This window comes from Jaculus jaculus, chromosome 2, assembly GCF_020740685.1.
Source record: "Jaculus jaculus isolate mJacJac1 chromosome 2, mJacJac1.mat.Y.cur, whole genome shotgun sequence".
NCBI classification, from domain to species: domain Eukaryota; kingdom Metazoa; phylum Chordata; class Mammalia; order Rodentia; family Dipodidae; genus Jaculus; species Jaculus jaculus.
In genome coordinates, this window is record NC_059103.1 from 39,579,794 (window position 1) to 39,603,058 (window position 23,265).

General features: G+C 40.8%; 1 pseudogene; it reads left to right on the forward strand.

The window, feature by feature from the left end:
* LOC123458645 overlaps positions 1-23,265 on the forward strand; it is a 50,609-nt pseudogene that overhangs the window by 15,619 nt on the left and 11,725 nt on the right.

Consider the following 23,265-nt stretch of genomic DNA (forward strand, 5'->3'; position numbering starts at 1 on the left):
TAATCCTGGCCTCTCCTATTGCAGTGACAGTAACTGGAAACCAATCCTGGATACACCACACCCAGCTGAAAGGGCAACACCCAAGGGCCCAAATGACTATTGAACCATGCAGAAATCTGAAGCCAACCAGGATGCTCTTAAGATAAGAGCCTCCCAGGGCCACCTGTTCTATACTACTTCTGCTTTGTTTGTTTCTCTGCCTATGATTATTTGGTAAGTAATCACTGTTACAAAATGTTAGTAATTTTAGTTTGGTTCACACTCCTTCCCCTCTTGACTTTCCCTATCTGATAGAAGCTATATGTCCACACAAGCCTCACAATTGTTCTTGGTAACTCAGAGATTTTGATGCAGGCAGGATAATCCAGTAACTAATAACCATGAGTCAGGCTGTCTTTTTAGTTGACATCTGTGATATCTTTGGGGAAGAATGGGACAAATATAACAGTGTGATGACTCAAAGCAGGACAGAGGTCTCAGCCTATGGCTGTGGATGAATAGGGTAGAAGAATCCAGAAAAAGCTCTCAGTACCCTATTTGTCCAGCAACTGGGACCTAGTTGCCAAGGAGAGGGCCAATATCACTGTGCCAGTTGGGGCTGTGAGACTAAGGCATTTTGGACCCACGGTGACCCCTTCATTTCTGTCTGTAGACACAAATCTTTAGAGAAATTCAGGGAAGGAAAATGCAACCCTCTTAAAATTACCTTAAACTACTGGCAGCCTACAGGAATGGTCACTTGAGAAACAGGACCAACCTGGGGTTTAAGGCTATATGTGTGAGGGAAAGACCCAGAGACTAAGTTCACTATACAAAAAAAGAGAGAGATTCTGAGAACAAGAGGCAAGGATGAGGGTTTGTGGTCCAGACACTTGGTGACCTAGTGACTATTTCAGGCTTCCAGCTAACTGCTAATTCCCACTTGTGTAACCAGGCTTGCTTGCTTTTGCAGAAGTAAAGTTAACAATAAAAATGTTGGGGACTTTCCAAACCATTTTGAATAATGTGGTTTTTGCCTTTAAAATGCTGCTAAACTCAATGGTTGGGGCTTCACCCAGGAGCAGATTCTAAGTTCTGTGCAGTCGCTGGCCAGCTAATGAAGACTCTTTCTTTAACATCTCAGCTGGGTGGTCTTGGTCATTAATTCAAACTCACAACAAAAGCATCTCTCTCTTCCTCTCTCTCTCTCTCTCTCCCTCTCTCTCTCACTTTTAGTTTTAAAGATAAAACAGGGCTGGAGAGATGGCTTAGTGGTTAAGGTGCTTACCTCCAAAGCCAAAAGAGCCAGGTTCAATTCTCCATGACCACGTAAGCCAGATGAACAAGGTGGCGCATGTGTCCAGAGTTTGTTTGCAATGCTGGATACCCTGGTGCACCCATGCTCTCTCTCTCTCTATCTCCTATCTGCCTATTCCTCTCTCTCTCTCTCTTTCTGTCTCTGAAGTAAATAAACAATAATAAAAATATTTTTAAAAAGATAAAACAATTTAGGTGAAATACTTGTTAAATTATTAACATGCTTTGTACAAAATAAAACAAGTGACTCAAAAGTAAAGAAAACAGTATTTATTAATTAATTAATTAATTAAATGTCAGATTTAATTCTGTTTTTGGTGGCCTGGTGGATCCAAAAGAACAGATCACATTTTAATTTTTGTTTATTTTTATTTATTCATTTGACAGCAACAGAGAGAAAGAGGAAGAGAGAGAGAGAGAGAAAGAGAATGGGCATGCCAGGGCCTCCAGTCACTGCAAACGAAATCCAGACACATGGGCCCTCTTGTGCATCTGACTAATGTAGGTCCTAGGGAGTCGAGCCTCAAACTGGGGTCCTTAGGCTTCACAGGCAAGCGCTTAACTGCTAAACCATCTCTCTAGCCCAAGATCACATTTTAAAAATATTTTTTTTAAATATTTTATTTATTTATTTGAGAGTTACTGAGACAGAGAGAAAGACAGATAGAGGGAGAGAGAGAGAATGGGCGTGCCAGGGCTTCCAGCCTCTGCAAACGAACTCCAGACGCGTGCGCCCCCTTGTGCATCTGGCTAACGTGGGACCTGGAGAACCGAGCCTCGAACCGGGGTCCTTAGGCTTCACAGGCGAGCGTTTAACCACTAAGCCATCTCTCCAGCCCCCAAGATCACATTTTAAACAAAGATAATTTCTGTTAAAATAAAATTTAAATATTTAACAATTATAGTTTGTTTAGAAAACACAGGACTATTACTGTTTGCCTATATTTATAACTATAGATACTTGAGAAAAAAGTTACATGTTTTCTTACTTCAAATATAGCTTCCTGGGTTTTCTTTTTTTTTTCGAGGTAGGGTCTCACTCTGGTCCAGGCTGACCTGGAATTAACTCTGTTGTCTCAGGGTGGCCTTGAACTCATGGCGATCCTCCTACCTCTGCCTCCCGAGTGCTGGGATTAAAGGCGTGCACCACCACACCCGGCTTAGGGTTTTCTTTATAATATAATTATTAAGAAAGAGTGTTTTCTACATTGTAATAAAAATAATGATACTGAAAGGAACCATCAAGTAAGAAAAAGATACAAAATTATAAATATGAAATGCATTTTCTGGTAAAGAAGGTTAAAGACAATGAAATGCTCTTAGATAAGAAAGGACTTGTCATGGCCAGCCTGCCACCACCTCGCTGGCTCCATACTGGTGTCTCTGTCAGGCCTGGCCCGCCTGCTCTCCAGCCTGGCTGCCACCCCCTCCTGTGGGGTCTTGTGCAAGAGGCTGACCAGCATGCTGCTCATCTTCTTCCATCTGGCTTGCTGGCTTCACATCAACTTCTCTTTCCTGTACATGGCAGTTTCCATCTTGCTTGATGTGTGCCTGCAGGTTTACAGTGACACCTACTGCAGGCCATCTCCTGATGGACATGAGTCTCCCCAGACTCACTGTGTCTAAGGCCACAAAGCATGAGCAATGGAAGAGGGAACCTGGGCACCTGCCTGGCAAATGGGAAGAGCTTGGGAGGAGGCGACCTGGATCTGCTAGGATGTGGCCTAACGAAAAGAACTCAGTGGCTAAAGAGCTAGCTCAGTGGTTAAAGGTACTTGCTTGCAAAGCCTGATGGCCTGGGTTTGATTCCCCAGTTCCCATATTAAATCCAGGTGCACAGAGTGACACATGCATACATGCATCTGGAGTTCCTTTGTAGTGGCAAGAGGCCCAGGTACATCCATGAATTCCCTCCCTCCCTCTCTCTCTCCTTCTCTCCCGCTGGCACTCAAGTAAATAAATAATTTCTTCTTCTTCTGCTTTTTTTTTTTTTTTGGTTTTTTGGAGGTAAGGTCTCACTCTGGTCCAGGCTGACCTGGAATGACCTGCAATTAACTATGGAGCCTCAGGTTGGCCTCAAACTCATGGTGATTCTCTTATCTCTGCCTCCTGAGTGCTGAGATTAAAGGGGTGCACCACCATACCCAGCTAAATAAAATTTTTTAAAGAAAGGAAAGGACTCATAAGGGGAGCCCTTGCCCAGCAGATGCATCTTCCAGAATGGATTAGCCTGTGGTTGATACAGGTGGAAAAAAAAATCACAAGATGAGGGGTCTCCTTGCATATGAAAAAAAAGACCTGAGCATAGACCTCTTACTTTGCAGTGGGAACAAAGTGCCTCCATTCCTGAGCAAATACATGGGAAGAAATCCAGCCCTGGCCGCTGTTCTGAGCAAGGACGAGGGCTGTCCTTTACCCTACGGAAGACAGTACCTTGCCGGATGTTCAGTGGGATTGTCAGGGAAGCTCTTTTAGCAGAAAAGAGCAATAAAAGAAAACCTTGTGCTGCGTTAGAGAGCCTCCCCACCCCCAACTGACCAGAGAACAGAGAGATAAACTCCCACTTGCCCACAAGCCTTCACAGGGGAGACCAGAGAACAGAAAGATAAGCTTTGTGTCCATAAGGAACAACCAGGCACTGAAGAAAAGTCCCCTACCAGTGCTGCGAGTTACTGATAGTTTTGGGCTGACTGGAACAGAAATCACAAGAAACTTAAACTATGTAGCTGCCCGCTCATGCCATGTGCATTTCTGTAACCTTGCTTGTTTGTAGGAAGAAAGACATAGAAAGACCCTCTTTCCTGAGCTTGGAGCAGAGGCCATGACAGAGTGAGCTGGGTGTCAGGCTGCCAGCATGCATAAATCTTCCTCTCCTCTGTCCAAAGGGTTCTGAGTCTCATTCAGAAAATTCCCACAACACTCCTACCTCTGCCTTCCACCACTACACCCAGCTCACATGCTCCACCTTTAAAGTTTATTTACTTATTTGACAGAGAAAGTATAGGCACACTCAGACCTCTTGACACTGCAAATGAACTCCAGATATATGTACCACATTGTGCGTCTGGCTTTCCGTGAGTACCAGGTAGTCAAACTGGGGCTTGTAGATTTTGCGAGCAAGCACCATTAACCACTGAGCTTCCCCAGTTTCTGCTGTACATTTTAAAAATTAAAATATTTTGCTAAAAGGTGCCAACTAGATGGTGACTGCCTAGCTGCGCTGCAAATCCCGGGCAAAGAAAGGCAAGACATCAAGGGTAAACTGGGGCTTTTAGGGGAGAGCAATCTCCAATAGATTGTCAGTGAGAGGGCACTGGGGTGGGGAACAGGGAATCAAGGATCCCCTCATGGGTAGGTAGCCCACCCCACCCCCAAATAGCCACTGTGTCTGCTGCTGCTGATGGATCCCTGCTTGCGGAGCTTAGACTGCTCTGCACTCTCGCCCATTTACTGCTCCAGCCACCACATGTTCAGCAACTTCTGGCAATACTAGGGAATCCCTGATTCCCTCAGGAGTGGGTAGCCCACCCCTCTCCATATCCACAGCGCAGCTGCGTGCAGATCAATCCCTGAGCGTGGAAGTTTAGGCTGCTCCGTCCACTCGCTTGCATACTGCTCCAGCTGCTGCATGTTCAGCGAGCCGTCCCACAGCATCTGCCATGCAAGCTCAGACTGTGTCCCTCACTAGCGACAGCTCAGGTGCCATCCACTACCTGTCTGCTGTGCCAGCCATCCATCATTGTCCTATGGTGGGGGAGCACAGACTGCTTCCAGGTCCCAGTGTTCCCAGCCAGAGTTTGGACTGCTTCAGTGCTTGGTACCTCAGTGACCCTCCTAGCTCGAATATAGGCAGCTTTAGCACATTACCACTTTAGAATTCAGGCAAATTTGGCACCCCTGCCAGGCAGTAGATAGGCGGCTTTGGCAAGTGAGAGCTAAAGCCCAGGCTGCTTGGCAACTGCCCCAGGCTGCCTCAGATTCCCATTGCGCTTGAGCCCAGACTGATCCACCCACCTATGTGCCCATACACTGTCATGGGCAGACCACAGCACAAAAGAAATAACATGAAAAATCAAATGCAAGAAAATCCAGTTAGATCACCCAGTCCTACAATGAATACATCTAACCAAAACACAGAAGAGTCATTAGGATGAGAACATCAATTGAAGCTATGAGCAATGCAACCCTGACCAACCTACTGGTAGAACTTGCAAGAAAGCAACAAAAGACCAATAATCATGTGGATGCTGCCATCACTAAACTAGAACTGATAGATAAGAAATTGGAAGGAGTACAAAGAGAGTTAAGAGTTTGAGGGAGAGTGAAAAAAAAAGACCTTAGAAATCAGCTGGCCATGCTAAATGAAGACATAAAGAAATACAGGGATGAATTCCAAGAATCATCAAGAAAATCAGAAAATGATGTGAAAAGGAAGCTTGACAGAGGGATGGAAATTATACATAGAAAAGTAGTAGAAAATGAAAACTTAATTGAACAAGTCCAAAACTCTCTAGAAGCTCTCAAGAATAGTCAGGCAGCCGGGCGTGGTGGCGCACGCCTTTAATCCCAGCACTCGGGAGGCAGAGGTAGGAGGATCGCCATGAGTTCACGGCCACCCTGAGACTACATAGTGAATTCCAGGTCAGCCTGGACCAGAGTGAGACCCTACCTCGAAAAACAAAAAAACAACAACAACAAAAAAAGAACAAAAAAAAAAGAATAGTCAGGCAACTGGAGGATAGAAACTCTGAGCTGGAAGACAAGATGGAAGAAACAGTTTGAGAGTTCAAAAATTTCAGTAAGTTCAAAAGTTCCTGTGAACAGAACATGAAGGAATTGTGGGATACACTTAAATGTCCTAATATCAGGATTGTTGGAATACCAGAAGGAGAAGAAATTCAGACCAAAGGCATGGAGAACTTTTTTAACAAAATAATTGAAGAAAACTTCCCCAGTTTCTTAAAAGAAAGGCCATCAAGATACAAGAAGCCAAGAGAACTCCAAATAGACTGGATCAAAGGAGAAACTCTCCAAAACATATTGTCATTAAGACTCTAAACATTGACACCAAAGAGAAAATACTAAAAGCAGCTAGGGAAAAACAGCACACCACTTTCAAAGGTAACCCCATCAGAATTACTTCAGACTTCTCAATGGAAACCTTGAAAGCTAGAAGGGCCTGGAAAGAAACACTGAAAAGTCTAACAGCCTATGGCTTCCAACCCAAACTACTCTACTCAGCAAAAGTATCCCTCATAATAGATGGTGAAAGAAAAGCTTTCCATGACAAAACTCAGCTTTACAAGTATATGAACACAAAACCAAACCTACAGAGAGTATTTCAGGAAATTCACAGAGAAGAAACAAATAATCACACTCAAATGCCTACAAGAAGCAGATCACAATAACCAAACTCAGTGTAGGCACAAAAAACTTCAAAGTCCATGAAAACACCAACACACATCTACCATCACAATATGGCAGGGATCAAGTCAAATCTCACAGGATGGATCAAAAAATTAGACCCCTCCACCTGTTGCCTTCAAGAAACCCACCTCACCACTAAAGACAAACACCTCCTCAGGGTGAAAGGGTGGGAAACAATATTCCAAGAAAATGGGAATAAGAAACAAGCAGGCATAGCTATATTAATATCAGATAAAATATCTTCATACTAAAAATAATCAAAAAAGACAAAGAAGGCTACTTCCTACTTATCAATCTAATATCCATCAAGAGGATATTACAATCATAAATCTGTATGCACCAAAAACAGGGGCACCACAGTTCATAAAACAAAACCTACTTGACAATAAAACAGAAATAACCACCAACACCATCATAGATGGGGACTTCAATACACCATTATCAGTAATAGACAGATAATCCAAACAGAAACTCAACAGGGAAGTAAGAGAGCTCAACAAAACCATAGATCACTTAGACCTAACGGACATCTACAGAATTTTCCTATCCTCTTGGTTTAAAACTACCCCCACAAGGGTAGAAAAACATGTCAGAGCCAGAGGCTGGGGAGAAGTGCTGTCCTCTAGACATGAAGTAGCCATTGCATTAATAATCTCATGGGGACTGTCATTGACTGAACAAAACCTGCACAACACTGGCCCATCAACATCATATCATGGATGATGGAGGGGGGGCGAAATACATCAAAGAAGAAGAGAGGCTAGTTGGAAAAAGAAGGGTATCAGTGGAAGGGAGAGGGGTCAAGAGAAAGCAATGGAAGGGAATTATTATCAAAATATATGCATGTATGAAAATTACCAGTTAAGTAGTTTAAGAAATAGCCCCCCAAGACTGGTGTAAAAGAAGGTGGGATAGGGAAATGACTCAACACTTAAAGTCACTTGCTTGGTGTGGTAGTTTGATTCAGGTGTCCCCCATAAACTTAAGCATTCTGATTGCTAGGTTCCCAGCTGATGGAGATTTGGGAACTAATGCTTCCTGTAGGGAGTGTATTTTGGGGAGTAGGTTTATGGGTATTATAGCCAGTTTCCCCTTGCCAGTGTTTGGCACACTCCCCTGTTGCTATTGTCCACCTTATGGTGGCCAGGGGTGATGTCCACCCTCTGCTCATGCCATCGTTTTCCCCTGCCATCGTGGAGCTTCCCCTCAAGCTTGCAAGCCAAAATAAACCTCTTTTTCCCACAAGCTGATCTTGGTTGTGTCATTTCTACCAGCAATGCGAACCTGACTGCAACACTTGGGTAAGCCTACTGGCTCATGTTCAATTCCCCAGATGAGCAAAGTGGTTCATTTGCAGTGGCAACAGGCTCTGGTGTACCCATACTCTCTCTCCCACTTTCCCTGCTTGCAAATAAATAAAAATATTTTTAGTTATTTAAAATTTAAAATAAATAATAAGTAAGGCAAGAGATAAGAAGAAGTAAAAGATTTACAGAAAGTCCAAAGAGAAACCAGACATGGTGGCACACGCCCTTAATCCCAACACTGGGGAGGCAGAGGTAGAAAAGTTGAGGCCAATCTGAGCAACAGTGACATACTATCGTGAAAAGAAAAAAAAAAAAATCCAGGGCTGGAGGGATGGCTTAGCAGGTAAGGCATTTGCCTGCAAAGCCAAGGTACCCTGGTTCAATTCCACAGGACCCATGTAAGCCAGATGCACAAGGAGATGCATGTGTCTGGACTTAATTTGCAGTGGCTAAAGGCCCTGACATGCCCATTCTCTCTCTTTCTCTGTTAAATAAATAAATAATAAAAATAAAATATTTTAAAGAGAAAAGAAAATCCAAAGAGGGTATAAACATGGAAAAAATGCTTACACAGCAGTTTGGTGAACATAATATATACATTTATCCAGACAACAGCAAACATTACTCCCCTAGGGCTCATGACCTCCCCTTCCATAGTCTTTTGACAGACATGTTTTTCCTCCTGTGGAGTGGGCCTCCAGTCCAGTTTCAGAGTGGTTGGTAACAGACGTGCCACAATTCACTAGTTGTCACATTTGGTCTGCTGACCAAACTTAAGGCTTTCAGTGTTCACTTTTGTTTATCTCCACTGATGCCTTCTTTCTCTCCCAAAGGGCTGCATACAAGCATAACAGTTTCAAGCTTTCAGTCAGTCGACAGGGAGAAGGCTTCCAATTTAGCTCCAGCTTGATTTCTCAGTGACTTGTAGGCGCAAACAGGTGGAATCTTCAGCAATAGGGTTTTACCATTTAGCTTGGGTGGGCAACCAAGAACATAGGCAATGACCTATAATGTTTGGGGGCATTAAGGATCTCCCTGGCCAAAAACTCACTGAAGGTATCCCATTCCTGGTACTGAAAATTTTCTAGTAACAATCTATGGCTTCTGCGTGCACCATTATCCAAAGAAGTAGGTTTTCATATGGCTTATTCATAAATTTTAAATTTTGTTTAATCCTCTTCCCACCCTTTGTTAATTAGTCTCTTCCCCTGATTCCACTTTGTCTCTTGCACCCCCAGTCATCTGCCCTATACTTACATATACACAATACCCTCCCTGTAAGTCCTCCCTCCCTTACAGCCCTTTTCTACCTTCCTGGCCTCTACTAATGACTTTTATCCCAGCTCACATGCAAATCTAAATATTTGTAGCTAGGATCCATATATGAGGGAAAACATACAGTACTTGACTTTCTGAGCCTGGGTTACCTCACTTAGTATAATTCTTTCCAGATCCACCCATTGATTTTTAATTTTATAACTTCATTTTTCTTTACTGCTGAATTGTATACATGTACCACATCTTCATTATTAATTCATCAGTTGAAGGGGATATAGGCTGGCTCTATTTCCTAGCTATTGTGAATACAGTGGTAATAAACATGGATGAGAAAGTATCTCTAAGGTAGTGAGACGAGTCCTTAGGATATATGCCAAGGAGTCATATCTCTGAGTCATATGACAAACCTATTTCTAGCTGTCAAACTTCCGCACTGATTTCCACAATGGCTGTACCAGTTTACATTCCTACCAACAGTGTAGAAGGGTTCTTTTTCAACATCCTTGCTAGCATTTATTGTCATTTGTTTTCCTGATGATAGCCATTCTGATAGGAATGAGATGGAACCTCAACATCATTTTGATTGGCATTTTCCTGGTGGCTAAGGATGTGAAACATGTTTTTAGATGTTTTTTTGGCTATCTGTACTTCTCCTTTTGAGAACTCTCTATTCAGTTTCATAGCCCATTTTATTTGGGTTTTTTGATTTATTATTATTTAACTTTTAAAATATTTTATTTATTTATTTGTAAGCAGAAATGCAGATAGAGAGAAGAGAGGCTGGCAGAGGGAACAGGCATGCCAGGTTCTCCAGATGCTGCAAAAGAACATCAGATGCATGTGCCATGTTGTGCACTGAAGGAGTTAACTGAGAGCAAGAAGAAAGTTGAATCAGGAGACCAAAGAAATCTCAAGCATTCAAAGAGAATAATTGGATGTGCTTGGAGGAATACCACCTAAATACATTCTTGCATTGAACTTCCTGCGCAGTTCTCAGAATGACTCCCTATGGCTTCATATCATAAGTAACATATATAGTCGTGATTGAGCTCTTACACCCTGTTTTGTTCAGGGCACAGCTCCTGTCTTGCTCAAGGTATAGCTGCTTTTGATTTTACCTCACATGCACAAACATTTTTCTTGCTTTGGTTCACAATAAAAATCACCATGTCTCAGGCCAAGGCACTCCTTCTCCAAGAGAGACTGAGTCCCTGCTGATGCTGATGTTGCATCTCACTTCTGTGTCCATGAACACTTTGGCTCTGAACTCCAACATCTGGCACCCAAACGGGGAGCTTGAGTGCTGCTCAAATTAAAAGAATTCAGGCACAAGAAAACAAAAGGAAAATTGGCCATTCTGAGGTAAGCGAAACTTTCAGGAAAAAGTAGAGCATGGGAAATTCTCCTTCAGTAGAAAATGAATATATATGGCTTTGAAAGGAGTTAAGGTTAAAGATACTACTTTTAAATAATTATTTAATCAATTTCATAAGCATTGCTACTGGTTCCACCTGCAAGCATAGGCAATACTGAATCTAAGAACATGTAATCAGGCATTGAAAGCTTTAAGAAGAGCTCACCAAAAAGGAGAGAATACAATTCCCATGTGATCATTCATGTACTTTGATATCTCAGGCATTAAAGCCATTACAAACTGATTCTGAAGAATCATTTCAAAAAGCTGGTACTGATATAGAGGATATGAAAGATAACTGAGAAAAGGAAAGCTGGAGAGGATATATGTCTGTGGAGGAAATTCAAGGTCATCTGCTACCTGTTCCTCCTAAGATATCATTGGCAAAAGCTAGTCTTAGTAATTTATAACTTGACTCTCTTTTTAATGAACAACCCAAAGATAAAGAAAAGGGACATGAATCTAGTGAGAATTCATCCTCTTCTGAAGATGAAATAAAGATATCAAAGAGGCAATATAAAGAATTAATGTCTGAAATTCAAAATTTATCTTTTAATATGGATAAAGCGGAAAGAAAAGTATGGGAAAAATGAAAAGGCCCTCCTCCCCCTGCTTAGAATCCATATATATCTGGGACAAATGATTTATTGAGACATCATCAAAATGTTTGTCGTACCTGATAGCCAGGAAAATCAAGTTGTATTTCCAGTAACAGTAAAACAAGTTCCTCCTAATGCTCAATACTCTTAGGGAGCTTTTACTTTTGAACATAAGCCATTATCATACAAAACTTTTAAGGATCTTAAGCAAACTATACTGGTGTATGGTATGCATTCCACTTATGTTAAAGGGTTATCACAAGGACTGCCAACAGAAATGAGATTAATTCCATACAATTGGGAAACTATTTCTGAAGCAGTATTAGAAGCTGGAGCTTATATGAGGTTTAGAACTTTGTGGCAAGATGAGGCTCAGAATATGGCTCAAAAAAATCAAGAAAATAATGTTCCTATAATTGGTGAACTCATCACTGGCTGGGGAACATGGCTGGGATACCAGCTCAATTACAATATGATGTTTCTGCTATTGTTCAAGTATACCTTTGCTGTCTTAGGGCCAGGGATAAAGTGGAAATTGTAGGTCAGTGTTTTCTTGAAATTACCCAGTCTTCTAAAGAGCTAAACAGATTTTTTTTTGTCTAGATTATGACCTGCTATTGATAAAGCTGTTTCTCAGGTAGGTGTGCAGGATTTATTATTACAAAACTTAGCTTATGAAAATGCTAATTCTGAGTGTCAAAGGTGTTAGACCATTGTGTACTCAAGGTGCCCATTACAGAAATGTATTAAGACATATGGATATTGGATCTGAACCTTACAGAGCAAATTTATTAGCTACAGCTTTACAGGTGGTATTAAATGATCATGTACAAAATGCTATAATTATGGAAAGCTAGGGCATATGAGAAAAAAATGTAGAAAAGGAAAAACAGCTAACCACAATGAAACTAAAATTGGCAGTATTAATTCTCATCCTGGCATTTGGCCCAGATATAATAAAGGGAAACACTGGGTAAAGGAATGTAGATCTAAATGAGATAAAGATGGACAACCAATTTTGGGAAACTTCCAGAAGAGCTTAGCTCAGGGCCTGAAACAAATCAACGTAAGCATGGTGCAATATCCAGTGACCAATGGACAATTTCACGTGAATGCTCAGTTGGTGACCTCCTCCATGCCACAAGAGGGAATGCAGCACTAGATGCAGATATTCCAGAGAACGCAGAATTAAATCCAAATCAAGCAATACAAGTTATTTCTACTCGAGTTTTTGGACCTATTCCAAAAGATACAGTAGGAATAATCTGGGAAAAAGTAGTTTAACAATTACAAATTCATACTGGAGTGATAGATGAAGATTATACAGGGAAATAAAACTATGGCTTCGACCACTACTCCTACAGTGTTAGAAAAGTAACAGCATAGTACAACTACTATTATTACCATATGTAGCAGACAGCTTCAGGTTTGTTGAGATGAATTTTCAGACCAGGCACAGTTATTAAGGATGGGATATCTACTGACACTTGCAGACCCAGGGGAAGTTCCATAATGGCAGAAGAAGCTAATATGTTTTCATAGGTTCAAGCAGAGAGAGAAAAGCCATCAGCACCGAGCCACACAGCACACTTCAGTAACTATGTGGAGCTAGACACTTTGCATATCTTTAGGTTGGAATTTCAAACCCATCACTCCACCTTAAGATCCGCCCAGTGACACCTCCTCCTGTCAGGTGGCTTCAGATCCAAACTACAAACTAGTAAAACACTGAATATATTTGGGGCCATCTATTCAAACTACCACATTTTTTGTTGTTGTTGTTTTTTGCCCCTCCAGCTGGGCAGAATAGCCATGGAACATTTTCATTCCAGGCCAACAGTGCACTCGATGATAGCCCTTGCACACTCCTGGTATAACCAAAATATCTTTGGGTTTCCATCTATCTTCCAAAGGCTTTGCCAGCCTATCAGGGTCATCACACCCTGCCTCATGCCACATCTCAGCAGCAGCTCCTGGAACTGTGTGCAATTCATGACCACTCCATGCATTTTTCATGCTTCCAAAACCAATACCAGGTTTGCAGGACACAGCCATATTCTTAATTTTGGGGGGGGGGGGAATAATTCATGACCTTGAGACCTTGACTAACAGGTTCCTTCTTTAGTCAACTCCTTCTGAAAAAGTTTCCATTTCTATCATAGTCTTTCCTCAAGCATCCTCTCCATTGTTTTAATGTAAAGCAGTTGGGCCATCTTCCTTAAGATTGCTAATATAGCAGCTTCAGTAACCTAAAACCAATCTCAGTGCCTGTTATTTTAAATTGCTTGAGTTTTTCCAACCTAAAATCTTAAGTCTCTCAGCCCAATATCTTTAGCCAAACACATCAGTCCATTACAAATTGAACCTCAATCAAACACTCTGGGCCTGGGCATCAGGACACGGCCAGCCCTATGCCAGTAGTAGTCCAGTTACAACAAAGTCCTCTGCAGTCTTTCCTTCCTCTTAGTCTCAAAGTTCAATACTGTTTATACTTAGTATTTTCAAACTCTCATCAGAATAGTCCATAAAATTTGGCTTACCACTCCAGAAGGCATCTTCAGTTGCAAGCACCAAGGCCATGCTCATTCCTCTAAAAAAAAGTTCCACAATACTAAAATATACATGGTCAGTTTCATCTCACCCCACATTCTGGTACCAATTTCTGTAGCAGACAGCTTCAGGTTCCCTGAGATGAACTTTCAGACCAGACACAGTTAAGGAGGAAGAGATATTTATTGACACTTACAGATATAGGGAAGTTCATAATGGTAGAATATGCTGGCCTGTTTTCACAGGCCCAAGCAGAAAGAGAAAAACTAAAAGCCAAAAGCCACATAGCACACTTCAGGAACTCTAGGTAGAATTAGGAAGTTTGTATATCTTTAGATTGGAATTTCAAACTCACCACCACACCTTAAGAGCCACCCAGTGACACCTCCTCCAGCCAGGTGGCTGGAGATCCAAACTACAAACTAATAAAATACTGAATATATTGGGGACCATCTATTCAAACTACCAAACCATATAAGAAAAAAACAAAAACAAGCTGGGCGTAGTGGTGCACACCTTTCATCCCAGCACTCAGGAGGCAGAGGTAGGAGGATCACCATGAGTTTGAGGCCACCCTGAGACTACATAGTGAATTACAGGTTTGCCTGGGCCAGAGTGAGATTCTACCTCAAAAAAACAAACAAAAACAAACAAACAAAAACAAAACGAAAAAAATCCATTGTCAGTGCAGAGAACAGGAGGATTTGGAAGTATAGGAAAAGAAGGGAGATTCATGGCCCACACTAAGTTAAAAATAAAAGAACAGGGCTGGGTGTGGTAGTGCATGCCTTTAATTTCAGCACTAGGGAGGCAGAGGTAGGTGGGTCGCTGTGAGTTCAAGGCCAGCCTGAGAATACATAGTGACTTCCAGGTCAGTCTGGAAAATAAATAAATAAAACAACAAATACCTAATACATACTGGAGCTGATGTTTCTATAATCTCACTATCTCTTTTTTTTTGTTGTTGTTTGTTTGTTTGTTTTCAAGGTAGGGTCCCACTCTAGCTCAGGCTGACCTGGAATTCACTATGTAGTTTCAGGGAGGCCTCGAACTCATGGTGATCCTCCTACCTTTGTCTTGCAAGTGCTGGGATTAAAGGCATGTGCCACCACGCCCAGCTAATTTCACTATCTCAATGGGTAAAGAAATGAGTAAATGCTACTGTTGGAGATATTGGAACACTTTTTGACATATGGCAAGTGAAAAAGCAGTTGTATATAAATGGCCTGAAGTACAGCAAGGTTTAATCTCCCAATTCATAGCAGATATTAGCATTAATCTATGGGGAAGAGATTTATTATCATAATGGGGAGGTTCTTTACAAATTCCTACTTTCATACTGTTAAGAATATGGTGCTTGGGGCTGGAGAGATGGCTTAGCGGTTAAGTGCTTGCCTGTGAAGCCTAAGGACCCCAATTCAAGGCTTGATTCTCCAGGAACCACTTTAGCCAGATGCACAAGGGGGGACACGCATATGGAATTTGTTTGCAGTGGGTGGAAGCCCTGGCATGCCCATTCTTTCTTTCTCTCTCTCTCTCTCTCTCTCTCTCTCTCTCTCTCTCTCTCTCTCTCTCTCTCTCCTTCTGACACTCTCAAATAAATACATAAAAATGAACAAAATTTTTTTAAAAAATATGGTGCTTAATATGAGATATAACCCTTGTTTAAAAGCTTGGGAAAAGATGAACAAAGTTCTAAGAGATTTCACATTGACACTGAAATAAAGAATAATGAAAACGAGTTTAGATATCCAAATTTATGATCACAGCCACTATGCAGAGCTTTGCCCTACCATTACATTGTGAAACTGAGAAACCAGTGTGGTTTGAACAGTGGCCACTATATGGTGAGAAGCTCCAAGCTTTACATGGACCTGGTAAAAGAACAATTAGACAAAGGATATATTGAAGGATATAATAGTCCCTGGAACTCACCTGTATTTGTTATTAAGGGAACAAACGAGGAAAATGGAGAACGTTAACGGATCTTAGAAAAATTAATGATGTTCTACAACCAATGGGAGCTCTCCAACCTGGATTGTTTCAACCTAGTTTCATTCCAAAAAATTGGCTAATAATCATTATTTACTTAAAAGATTGCTTTTTAACCATACCATTGCAAGAAAAGGGCAGAGAAAAATTTGCCTTTACCAGCTATTAATAATAAAGCACCTAGCAAAAGATTTCAGTGGAAGATATTGCCTCAAGGAATGTTAAGTAGTCCTACTTTGTGTCAATATTATGTTAATCAGCCTTTTGAAAAAATTTGTGAGAAATACTCCGAAGCCTATATTATACATTACATAGATGATATTCTTTTTGTACACCCTGAACAAATTTCTTTAACAGAAATATTCTGTAAAGCTCTAAAGGAACTTAGTAAATATGGATTAAAAGTGGCAGAGGAAAAAGACCCAGAGGAAATTATTGTACTATTAACCTCTCAACAACAAGGTCAATTATGGAATTCTAATGAAGACTGGCAAACTAGTTTAAGTAATTGTATTGGAACTATATCCAATAATTATACTAAATCAAAAAAGATACAATTTCTGAAAATGACTAGTTTTATATCTGATCCTATAGTACAATCAATACCATTGGATGAAGTATCTACTGTATACACTGATGCTAATAAATTAGGGTTTGCTGGATATACAGTTGGCAACAATTCTAAAATAGTTAAAATCCCTTAGCATTCTGTTCAAAAAGCTGATTTAACTGCTATCATTATGGTGCTTACTGACTATACTAATAATATTAATATAGTTACTTATTTTAAATATGCTGCTTATATGGTGAAAAATATATATTCAGTAACTTTACCTGATTCACTGCAAGAACTAATTTCTCTTTTTAGGCAATTATAAGAACTACTACATAATTGGCAATCAAAATTATTCATAACTCATATTAAAGCATATACTTCACTCCCTGGACCTACGACAAAATTAAATAATAAAATGGACTCTGATATCTAACAATATTTCTGTATACTTTAATTCAGCAGTAGAATTTCATGAGCAAACTCATGCAAATTGGAAATCACTAATGAAAAAGTTTAACATTACACAAAGAGCTGCAAAATTAATTACCAATAGTTGTCCAACTTGTCAAGTTATTCATAAACATTCTTTACCACAAGGCGTATATTCTAGAGGTAGTTGTGCCAATGAAATATGGCAAATGGATGTTATGCACATTTCTTCTTTTGGAAAATTATAATATGTCCATCATTCTATAGATACATATTCAGGTTTTCAATGGGCTACATCAGTATCTAAAGAAAAAGCCAATACTATGATCTTGCATTTAAAAGAATCCTTTAATGTTATGGGGAAAAATAAAAATAGGTAATGTCCCTGCTTATATATCATCCAAATTACAAAAGTTCTTTCAATTATGGAATATCAGACGTTACTGGTATCCCTTATAACCCTCAAGGATAGTCTATTACAGAGCAAGCTAGTAGAATGTGAAAAGAAATGTTATTAAAACAAAAACAGGGGGCTGGAGAAATGGCTTAGCTGCTAAGGCATTTGCCTGCAAAGCCAAAGGATCCCAGTTTGACTTTCTAGGACCCGTGCAAGCCAGATGCACAAGGGGCGCATGCCTCTCGAGGTCATTTGCAGTGGCTGGAGGTCCTGTTGTGCCCATTCTCTCTCTCTCCCTCTTTCTCTTTCTCTTAAATAAATGATATTTTTAAAAAAACAGAGAAAGAATACACATTACCTCTACAGAACAAATATTAAATGCACTTTAAAAATTTTTTTAATTGTTTAATTTGTCATTTTTTTGTTGGTTTTATTTATTTATTTGAGACTGACAGGGAGAGAAAGAGGCAGATAGAAAGAAAGAGAGAGAATGGGCGCGCCAAGGCTTCCAGCCACTGCAAATGAACTCCAGATGTGTGCGCCCCCTTGTGCATCTGGCTAAGGTGGGTCCTGGGGAATCAAGCCTCACACTGGGGTCCTTAGGCTTCACAGGCAAGCACTTAACCACTAAGCCATCTCTCTAGCCCTTAAATGCACTTTTTACTTTAAATTTTTTGAATATTAGAAAAGATAGCCAGGCGTGGTTGCACATGCCTTTAATCCCGGCACTTGAGAGGCAGAGATAGGAGGGTTGCCATGAGTTTGAGGCCACCCTGAGACTTCATAGTGAATTCCAGGTCAGCCTGAGCTAGAGTGAGACCCTACCTCAAAAAACAAAACAAACAAACAAATATATATATATATATATATATATATATATATATATATATATATATATTTAATATATATAAGTTCTAAAATCATTGACTTACAAGAACATATTAGAAACACTTTTGCTAACCATCTTAAAGAGGTTACTGAAACACAATTATTAGAGAACATTTCAGAGAGTGTTTCTCATTTGAATCCTTCTGATCACTTTAAATGGTTTTGGGGGGATCTACTCTAATTGTATTAATTGTGTTGATTATTGTTTTCATGTTTCTGTGCATTCTGGAAAAGAACCTCTGACACCCAACAATTAAATGATCATTGAGCAACTATATTCAATATTATGCCTTCAAATTTTGATAAACCAAAAGGGGGAAATGAAGGAGTTAACTGAGAGCAAGATAGAAGTTGAATCAGACAGAAGACCAAAGAATTCTCAAGCATACAAAGCGAATAATTGGGCGTACTTGGTGGCATCCCACCTAAGTGCATTCTTGGGGTGAACTTCCTGCACTGTTCTTAGAACGACTCCCTGTAGCATTATATCATAAGTAACATATAAAGTAGTGATTGAGCTCTTACACCCTGTTTTGCTCAGGGCACAGCTCTTGTCTTGCTCAAGTTATACATCTGCTTTTAATTTTACTTCACACTCACAAACATTTTTCTTCGTCTTGGTTCACAATAAAAATCCCCATGTCTCAGACTTGGAGAAGAGAGATTGAGTCCTCTGCTGATGCTGGTGTTGCATCTCATTTCTGTGTCCACAGTCACCTTGGTTCAAACTCTGACAGTGCATCTGGCTTTATGTGAATGCTGGGGAATTGAACCCCAGGTTGTTAGGCTTTGTAGGCAAGTACCTTAAGTGTTAAGCCATATCTCCAGCCTTTATTACTTAGTTGTGTGTGGTTTTTGTATATCCTGGATATTAATCCTCTGTCAGATGTATAGCTGAGAAAAATTTTCTCCCATTCTGTAAGTTGCCTTTGTTCTACTCACCATGCCCTTTGCTGTACAAAAGCTTTTTAATTTCATGAGGTCCCAATGGTTGATTGGTAGTTCCACTTCCTGAGCAACTGGGGTTATATTCAGAAAGTCCTTGAACAGGCTTTCCTTATACCTGTTTTCTCATCTGTTGAGTGTCCTTATGGCAAAACCGCGCTACTCCCTTAAACTCTGCCCTGGGCTGTGGACTTCTTCAAGTGCATGGTGGTGCCCTAGTTCACTCTGCCCATGTCTGCTTTCCTCTCACTACACGTCCACTGGTGGCAAGTTTATGAACAAAAATGAGAACATCAGAGGCTGTGGAGATGGCTCAGTGGATTAAACACTTGCCAGGCTGCAGCAGTGCCTGAAATTAAAATGAAAAAAAAAAAAAAAAACTGACTCTGGATTATTTATTTATTTATTTTTGTTTTGTTTTTTTAAAAAAATATTTTATTTATTTATTTGGGAGAAAGAGGGCGAGAGAGAGACAGATAGAGAGAGAATGCCAGGACCTCCAGTCACTGCAAAGGATCTCCAGATGCGTGCGCCCCCTTGCGCATCTGGTTTTCATGGGTCCTGGAGAGTTGAACCTGGATCCTTTGGCTTTGCAGGCAAGTGCCTTAACCGCTAAGCCATCTCTCCAGCCCTGACTCTGGATCATTTAAACCAAGAGTGAGCCTGCTGCCCACCTGTGAGCAAGCAAGTACTCCTCTTGACTGTTTATTGAGCAGCATAATCAGCAATGCGTGAGAAAGGAACAAGGAACTTTGTCTTTAAAAATTCTTTAAATGGCTGGATGTGGTGGCGCACACCTTTAATCTCAGCACTTGGGAGGCAGAAGTAGGAGGACCGCCACGAGTTTGAGGCCACTCTGAGACTATATAGGGAATTCCAGGTCAGCCTGAGCAGGAGTGAAACCCTACCTCCAAAAAATGAAGAATTTTTTTTTTTCTTTAAATGCTACTCAAAGGAAAGAGCTAAGTAAGGGCTGTTGATCTTGGTTGGCCCAGAACACACACACCAATCACGGGTCACAGATGTCTTCAGAATAAACTCACATGCTGCTTTCAGCATTTCTGTGGGTAAGTCACTGCTTCTGATGTCACTGCTTCCAGCAGTCATCCTAAATCTGATTGCTACATCTTACCCATGCACTCATTGCTCTGTGCCAGGGGCACAGCTAAGTCACTTGGAAGATAAAATACGGAGCATGGTTTAAGATCACATCAGTATGTCCAACATTCCTCGTAAAGCTTGATTACCTAGGCTGCTCAGACATATAGGCAGATCATATTGTTTAAACAAGCTGAGTGTACGGTTTAAGAACACAGCGAATGACTTCAAAGCATATGATTAACTTGGTTTTAGGATCAAGGCAAGAGCTTATAGGAAAGGCTGCCCACAAAAGTATTCCCAGAAGAGTTATGGGGGTCCATAAGAAATATTCCCATGCCAGGCAATTCTGAGTACCTGAGTTCTGATCCCCAGGGCTCCCCAAAATGCCAGAGCTGTGGTGGGCTTCTGTAATCCCAATGCAACCCTGGTGAGAAGGGGGCCAGAGACAGGAAATTCTTTCAGAAGCTCAAGAGTGGATTGATAAACAAGAGACCATGCATCAGAATGGAGTGGAAAGCCAAGACTGACCCAGATGTTGTCCTCTGACTTCGACATGTGTGCCATGGTGCATGTGTGTGTGTGTGTGTGTGTGTGTGCGTGTGCATGCACTCACACGCACACGCACACCCACACACAATAAAATAAATTTTTGTGAGGCAGGGTCTCACTCTAGCTCAGGCTAACCTGGAACTTACTCTGTAGCTCCAGGCTGGCCTCGGACACATGGGGATCCTCTTACCTCTGCCTCCTGATAAAATGAGAACATTTGTACTACAATGCAGCTAGTTTTTTATTTTATTACTCACTTTGTCAAACAAAAAGTCATCTGCTTATGGCCAGTTTTGAGCCTTAGAAAAATGTTTCTTGCACTCTGGTATCTAATAAAAACTTACATTTTAATTTTCAATCTTTGTTCCCCTTGGTGTGTTGTATGGTGACATTTTTGGACATGATTTTCCCTGAGTTTATCTTTGAAATCATGTTCATAAATTTATATCTTTTGGGCTGGGGAGATAGCTCAGTGTTTTAAGGAGCTTGCTTGCAAAGCCTGCAACCTGGGTTCAGTTCTCCAGTATCTACATAAAGCCAGATGCACAAAGTTGTGCATGCGTCTGAAGTTTGTTTGGAGCAGGAAGAAGCTGTGGTATCTCTATGTTTTCTCTTTCAAGTAAACATAATAAAATACAATTTAAAATTTTTATTTAGTTAGTTGAGAGAGAAGGAAAGAGAGAGAGAGAGAATGGGCATGCCGAGGTCTCTAGCCACTGCAAATGAACTCTAGATGCATGTGCCACCTTGTACATCTGGCTTACATGGGTACTGGGAAATAAAACCTGGATCCCTTAGGCTTCACAGGCAAGTGCATTAACCACTAAACCATCTCTCCAACCCCCTAAAATATAGTTTGTAAATGTGTATCTTTCAGGGTTTTTTTGGGGGGGGTATTATGGTTCAGTTAAAAGATCTTGGGCTATGGGGATGTATAAACATCATTAGGATTGATTTAAAAAATGGGACATTTAAAGTTGGATGAATGCATTGCATTTTATATTATGTATGGTTCTCAGTTTATGAGGGCTAGGGGTGGAATGTGGTGATTTGATTCAGGTGTCCCCCATAAACTTAGGTATTCTGAATGCTAGTCTCCCCAGCTGATGGCAATTGGAATTTAAAGCTCCCTGGAGGCAGTGTGTTGTTGGGGGCGGGCTTATGGGTATTATAGTCAGTGTCCCCTTTCCAGTGTTTGGCACACTCTCATTGTTATCTACCTTATGTTGGCCAGGGGGTGATGTCCACCCTCTGCTCATGCTATTGTTTTCCCCTGCCATCATGGAGCTTCCCCTTGAATCTGTAAGCCAAAATAACCTTTGTTTCTCCACAGCTGCTCTTGGTCAGGTAATTTCTGGCAGCAATGAGAACCTGACTGCAACATCTCCCATTTGGATAAATTCAAAATCAGGAGCTATATATATATCCATAGACTTACTTATCTGATGTTGATCCTCGGGGTTCCTTTTGAAGAGAAAGTATAAGTGCCCAATTGGTTTATTGCTTGTAAAAGAGAACTTTGTCTTGGGCAGATGAATCTAGTTAATAATTCCCTGGGGTTGACAGTGGATTTATTGGCTGACTGACAGTACCTAGTAATGTCACCAGAGTTGTTAGAGTCAGAGCCTGGGCCCTGGAAGCTCTAATAAGAGCTGATGAAAAAAAATATCCCATAGTTTTCACCTCAAATAGAATTAGAGAGTTTATTCTAGAGTCAATATGAGTGATTATGGTCCAGAAACAGAGTTTTATGTTACTCCATATTACACGTTCTAATGTGGTAACAGTTTCATAAAGTTGTTATAGTAACAACAAACAAAGTCATAAATCAAGACACTTTTCAATTCATCAGTGGGAACAGGAAGGCTGGTTACAGCAAAGTGGGAAAATCTCTGCTACAGGCCTCAGTTGTTAAATGATGACAGTTTTAGCTTTTGGGTTGTTGGAAGCTAAGAATCTGTTTCTGCATTCCACAAGGATTTGCTTAATAGTCATAAGACTGTCAGGTTCCACACAGAAGTGGGTGATAAATAGCTATTTAAGGGGCTAACATAGCCCAAGATAGTTTCACTCTGGACCTGCAGTATTACAACTGCCCACAACCACTGGGGTTCTAATCAATCAACCTTGTAGAAGATTTGCTGTAGGTGTGGCATCTTTCCAGAAATCACATCTAACAGCTTACTACAAGTTGGCCAAGCATCACATTTTGTGTTTTCAGAGGTCAAATATTATTTCCTATCTCCTGTTGCTAGGAAGGCTCATTCCTAGGGTCTGATAAGGAGCCTGATTAGGTAGGAAGGCAGTCTTAAGAAGAAAGAAATAGCTGGCAATGCCATCAAGGAAGCCACTGAGGAAGAAATCCTTGGATCATATCAAATCTATTAGCCATCATTATCTGGGTTTCATTTTTTTCTCTCTTTTTACATCATGTGATATATAATCAGAGCATTAAACTAACTAAACTATCAAGTGTAGGGAGCCATAGAGCAAAAGCCTCTCCATTTTGCCTGGACCTGCTCATAAGCTGACTCATT